Genomic DNA, 6,000 nt, shown 5'->3' with positions numbered 1-6,000 from the left:
ATTATATTATATTATATTATATTATATTATATTATATTATATTATGCAGTACACACTGCCATATTATATAAAAATAATAATTCATGCTAGTAATCACTGTAAAAATCCATAACAAAATAATAACTATAAGATATAATTTCACTGAATCTCTTCTTCTTCACATCTATTATCTATTTCACACTGAACAGAAACGAAACTTTTAAGACCATTGCAATTTAAAACACTGGTAAGCCTGGAAAAATGACCGTTTCTGGCTGATCCGAAAATACAGGTTTCATCTAATTTTATCGGCTTCACTGAATATATTGAGATTTAGTAGAATCTGAACAACACAACTTCACAGGCATGCTTTTTTCTCAGACTATACATTGAGATAATGGCTAGTGTCAGAATGAAAACATGCCTGTTGCATTAGCAAAGGCATTTGTTTAGGAGACTCAAGGTTAGTTAATCTTGTTTCAGGATGTAGGAATGCACACAAGAGTTATTAGGGGGGTTTTTTAGTGCAGGAACTGGACAAATGAAAATTTTAGTGATGTAGTGATTTTTTTAAATGGACGTGATTACAATCCATCATGAACAGGACATGAAAGTCATGTGGAGTTCAACACCTACATGAGTGCAGACATGAAGCCTTTTTTCACAGCAGACATTTTCAAAGTGTTCTGGTAAGCCAAAACATGGCACAGTGTAAGAATGACTGACCGCGAGCAAAAGAAGGATCCTGATAGATATAACAGATTTTATGATTTACACCCATGGTTCTCGTAGGGATGATTATCATTCTTAAGACGACAGCGCTAGCAAGCTGAAAAGCAAGGAGCAAAACTTTTACATCTACCTAAACTTCCTACATTATTATAGTGAGAAAGGTAACCAACTATCTGATGACATTTAAAGCTAGACCTGCTCTGATAGCCTCACAGCAGGAGCAGGAGCTTTTAAACCTGCTCTATGTGTGCCGTTTGCACGTACTCACGTACCCTGTGTTTCTGGGTGTTGATTCTTCCAGACATGCTCAGTAGGTTAGGCTCTATTTAGGCCAGAGGTGTGAGTCTGTCTCTGTGTAATTGACTTCACCCTGCCTTTCATCCATTGTCAGCTAGGATATGCTCCAGCTAATCATTCAGAGGTTAAAGGTACAATTAATGGATGTTGGATGCCCTGCCAGAGCCACTACCACTGCTGGACTGGACAGTGTATCACAGCAACTTCATTTGCAAATACTTTGAATGATTTGATGCATTTAATAGTGTGAGGAATCACACATTATTAAAGATAAGAAATATTATAATTATAAAAATTATAACACCCTGTGGACTTGCAATGATATTAAACAAAATGAGCCGTTTTCCTTATAGTTCCTATAATACAACTTTTCGAAATCTTTATTCTCCCACATCGTAGGGCTTTATTAGAGCACAGCAAGTAATAATGTACCTTTAGGACCTTTTCCCCCCTAAATTCTCTAAAAGTAATGATGAAAATTAAAAATAACATTTTATGGTAATGTCCCGATCACTATAAAATGTAGGTGCAAAAATCTTTCTCCTTTGTAAAGCAGTTTAAATTTCTTTTTCTGAAAGAAGATGTGAAATGTTCGAAACGCATTAGTGTGTCACTTTTCTTGTCAATCTAACTGTGATTTAATTTACCGGCTACACAACGCTAAAAAAAGAACTACTTACTGCATTCACATTGTTAAGAAAATAGTTGCAAGGCTGTAACTGTTGCAAGTATGGTGGATATATAAATATATTCTATTTATTTATAATACTATGTTTCAAAAATTTCTGGGCTCATACATTAGGAAAAAAAAACAGAGGTGCTCAGCTCACACTGGGAGTGAGTCTGTCCTGATCAGTATTCCTTTGGTGTATAGCGGGGCATAAATGAGCTAGATGCACTAAAAGCCAACAATGCCTGACAACCCAAGCTGTTCGGCACCACGTGCATCATCTTATCAAGCCCATCACACTGCACCTCCTTGTGCTTCTCCGTGGCAGGGTTCAGGCTATTTGGAGTGTTTTCAGATCCATGAAATTGGATATGAATTTGCATTTTTGGGCTAACTCTTTCAATGTGACCCATTGTAATGAACAAGAGGAAATTATAGAGAAACTAAAAAGTGAAACTACTCTGTCAGAACTGCAGCTCAATTTTTTTCCCCAGCCATTAGACAAAAGGCATAACAGAGTGTTTATTGTCAGAGAAATTGCACCTACCACCTCACACCTGGATTTAGGATTGTAGTAACAAATGTCACATGTGATGCTGGCAACAAATGTGTCACCCATTTTGCACTTTGACAACAAAGAGCATCTTTAAACTTCTGGAAGACTAAGATGAAATGTCGAGGTAAGATAAAATCCTATTAGCTAACACAATAGTATATGTGATGCAAAGCCATAACATAATGATGTGCCTTGCTAAGATGACTGTTTTTTTTTTTTATCTTGTTAATGTTGGAGAAAAGATTGAAAAAGGGCGGATTAGTATTTCCTGGTTAAAGTTCCAGATTAGTACATTCAGTGGAGTTTGGCATCACTATCATGTATGAGTCTAGCCAGGTAATAAGTTTGATGTCAAGCTATAAAAATATTATACTGTGTTACCATTTCTCAGCCCATTTATTTACTTTTTAGCACTGCCATTAACATTTAGTTGTTTTTGATGCAATAAATAATATGCTATGTAATTACAGCTTCACACTACAATAAATAGTTTTATACTGTATGATTTTATGTTGAAGAATAAAAAAACAGAGCGGCTAAAAAATGATTTCAACTGTAGAAAGATGGGTTACTCATCAGTATAAATTCTTTCTATCTAGTTGCTACATAATAAGTGTTCAACTATCTTGCAGACGATGAATTGCAAGTTACCAATGAGGAAACCAAATAAATAACTAACTGCGATGACCACTGCTGTGAAACCGTCATTTTCTCTCATTTTGTCTGCGTCTTTTCTTGCCTCCCCTCCAATCTCTGTTCTCAGAGAAGAATCATTGAGTAAAACCCTAACAGCGTGTGATGCATGACATTTAAGGAGTGATAAACATCAAAGGAGCCTATTTCTCACCGCTGGTGTCTCTTGACAAGTACAACTGTTAAGTGCACATGGCCTTTCTTCTGCAAAAAGAAAAAAAAAAAAGAAAGTCTTAATTTGCACCCTTGTCAAAAGCAGTGAAGAAGCCACAGAGCTGATGGAAATAAGAGGAGCAAACAAAAGAAAGACACGGAAATCTTAGAAGCTCAGAGAAGCTGTGAGACTGTGTGAAATGTCAAGTCCTCACTTTTTTTTGAAAAGTGGCAGCACAAAGAAAGGACTGTGAGAAAGTATGAAACTGTTCCATGGGTTTCCAGTTATACTGGCAGAGAAAACATGTAGTGATTAGTGTTGCCTCATAAATATGAAATTACGGTCACAGTTTTGCAGAACAGTATGATGTCACAGTGACATTGAACTATTAAGGCTATTCACTCCATCGACATAATCAATTACACGTCTGTGTGAAAAAGTAATTAGAAAATTCATTCTTGGCGGCTTTTTTTTAAGGTCAGACAGGAGGCAACCCAGGTGGAAGCGAAGGTCTGCTTTGTGCCCAGACCATAAAAAAGGAGAGCTATACAGCATCAATAAATTGCTAAGATTTACACTGCTAAGATAAGCTGTTACTGCTGCACAGAATGGTGCAGAAATGGTGCAAAGCCCAGGAAGATAGGCTATAAGGAAAGTCATTGTTAACTAAGACTGTTTGAGAAGACTGCTCAAAATCACTGCGCCGCTAGCTTATGTAGCATTGCCTTTATGCCACAGGTGGGATGCCATTTACATGTGGCTCCATTATTTAGGCTTAGTGATTGTATGTGTGAGATTGCTGGTGTGTATAAGCACAGGGGAAGGTGACCTTTGGGTAAACGCATCAGTCTATTTCAAGCGAGGAAGCTGCACATACTTAAATAACTTGACAGACACCTTGATCTCCGAGAACCCCATTCTAATCAATTCATGCTTGAGTTTAAGGAAACATCTGTCACAGATGTGATGAAATTCGCTGCAAGTGCTTCTAAGAATAGGATAAAGTGGGGTCACAGAGACCTTGAGCTTTGGCCACAAAATCTAGGAACTTCATACTTGAGTACAAATTAAACTTTATGATAAAACTTGAAGAAATTCCCTGAAAGAGTCAAAAGATATTGCCCTGATGGACAACCTAAAGACAACTCTGGTCAGGGTTATCTCCATGAAGGAGGCATTAAAATAATCATGTCGTATGCAATTACAGACGTGAATCTGCTCAGAAATCACAGGCACCGAGATACAAGGGAAATACATCCTAGATTGCGGTCATAAATACAGCTATTTCACCCTTCATTAAACACTGTGTTACCCTTGTGGCTCTATAAGCAGCAAAGAATCTAGGCAGCACCATGTTCCGTCTTCAGGACACACATTCAATACACTTTGCTTCGTTTGCAGGCCTTGCAATCTGTTATATAACGTTGCATCTTGCATCAGTGGAAATCCTTTCACTTACATAAAAAAAAACATCCCTTGGGGATTAAGAAACTTAATCTGGCTCGATCACCAACTAAATTATTCCTCCCAGCTCTCCCAGCAGGCAAGCAGAACCTTTTAAACGTGAACTGTGTATTGTCAACAGGATCAGGACCCTTTTCTACTTTTAGAGATTTAAGCCCCTACCAGATGGTAACAGAAACTGTTACATCATCCATCTTTCAAACGATTAAAAATGTAGGCCAGCTCAATTATTATATATGCAATAAACTTCCATGAAATACAAATTTGATGATATTAGAACCATTAGATGGTGCAAATCTAAGACTTTAATCTTGTTCACCAACAACAAAGATTGCATTGTTAAAGAGAGCAAAATATTCAATTAGGAGAACTCTGCTGTCACTGTTCTGGATTTGTTTCAGCGGCAGTGCCTTAAAGCTCTGTGTGCAACGTTTATCTTTATATTCACTCTGTTCACGCCATTACCTGGTCTTTGTCTGCTGAAGTTATTAGAAGAAGGAGTGCAATCCCCTTGATTTCTGAGAAAGCATTTTCAGCAATTCTGAGTCACAGTCTGTTACAAATGACATGATGCTGACTTTCATAACAGACTGCTCCTCTGTGAATGATTCCCTTGACCTGAAACCCACTCAATCACACAGCACACTTAATTAAGTTAAACCAAGAGCAATAAATAAGATGTACGACACATCACCACTGATGCTTGTCCTCATCCGTTGACAAAAGCAGCAGGTCTCAGGTCAGGCCCGGGCGATGGATGAGACCAATAACAATGACATACAGTTCAAGCCTGTCCCCAAAAATTGATAGGAAATGTGAATATGATCAACAGCCCACTGGCAACTCAGCACACAGATTTGCTCTATATGCTGAAGATTTAATGCTGCTTTGCGACAAAGAATTGCCAAATAGTTGCAAGATGAATATCTCTGGTGCTCTCCCGCCAAGGATCATCACTGTGTCTACTGTGGCAGAGAAACAGACATCAGAATCCAATCTAGCCGCACCATCTGTTCCCAGATATCAGGGTTGTCATTTGATATGGGCTGCCCATCAAGAGTGGAGGACTCAAGTTCACCTTGCCACGAGAGATGCCTTAGACTGTGGTCTTATAAAATGTGATGGATAAAAGCCGTAAAGCATCAGCTATAAGGGATCTGTCAAGGCCCACAACGCGACTGCAGTCTTCATCACAGCAGTGTGAGAAGTTTAGAAACACCTAGCAGAGTAAACACTAGCACTGGAGCTTTGATCAGGGTCAAAGGATTCAATCATGAAAGGACATAAAAAAATGGCCCATTCATTTGGGTTTTCAATTAATAATTTCAACATTATGAGCCTGCTGTCTCTTGTTGCTGGCTGTTTTTGTTAAAAAAAAAGCTCAGGTCTGCCAACAAACAATTTCCAGAGAACTCTACTGGGGCATTATACTTTTCAGTGAACCGCAGGGTCTGA

At 38.2% G+C, this 6,000-nt stretch overlaps 1 protein-coding gene across 1 annotated transcript in view; it reads right to left on the bottom strand.

Moving 5' to 3' along the window:
* Window positions 1-6,000, bottom strand: part of cntn3a.1 (contactin 3a, tandem duplicate 1) — a 74,298-nt gene that overhangs the window by 41,287 nt on the left and 27,011 nt on the right. The window lies entirely within an intron of this gene.

Source organism: Haplochromis burtoni, unplaced genomic scaffold (genome assembly GCF_018398535.1).
Source record: "Haplochromis burtoni strain Fernald_Lab_line unplaced genomic scaffold, NCSU_Asbu1 Contig_306, whole genome shotgun sequence".
NCBI classification, from domain to species: domain Eukaryota; kingdom Metazoa; phylum Chordata; class Actinopteri; order Cichliformes; family Cichlidae; genus Haplochromis; species Haplochromis burtoni.
This window is presented reverse-complemented; position numbering and strand designations above follow the sequence as displayed.